Raw genomic sequence first — 360 nt, 5'->3', positions numbered from 1 at the left:
ACCGCCACGGTGCCACAGCGTTCCGGCCCCCCCGCCCGCCGGAACAACCGGCCCGCGCCTGCCGTTCCGCCCGCCGGGCGGGCCCTACACGCCCAGAGCCCTTCGGCCCCGGGACTGCAGCCCTTCCGGGGCCCCTCTCCCACCTCCGGACCCGCAGCCGCTTCCCCGGGGCTCCTCTTCACATCCGCAGCCCTTCCCCGGGGCCGCTCTACCCACCTCTGGGCCCGTGCGGTTTGGGCACGGGGCCGTGCCCCCTCCGACCCCCGTGGGCAGGGCCGAGGGCTGGGTTCGCATCGTTGTTGTTATTTATTTACTCGCGTTAGTAATACAGAGGTTTCTGAGTTTACTGCAGGCTGGCCT

The sequence above is a fragment of the Pipra filicauda genome, unplaced genomic scaffold (genome assembly GCF_003945595.2).
Source record: "Pipra filicauda isolate LSUMZ 115617 unplaced genomic scaffold, ASM394559v2 scaffold103_size3290846_pilon, whole genome shotgun sequence".
Classification (NCBI taxonomy): domain Eukaryota; kingdom Metazoa; phylum Chordata; class Aves; order Passeriformes; family Pipridae; genus Pipra; species Pipra filicauda.
Note: the sequence above shows the minus strand (reverse complement) of the source record.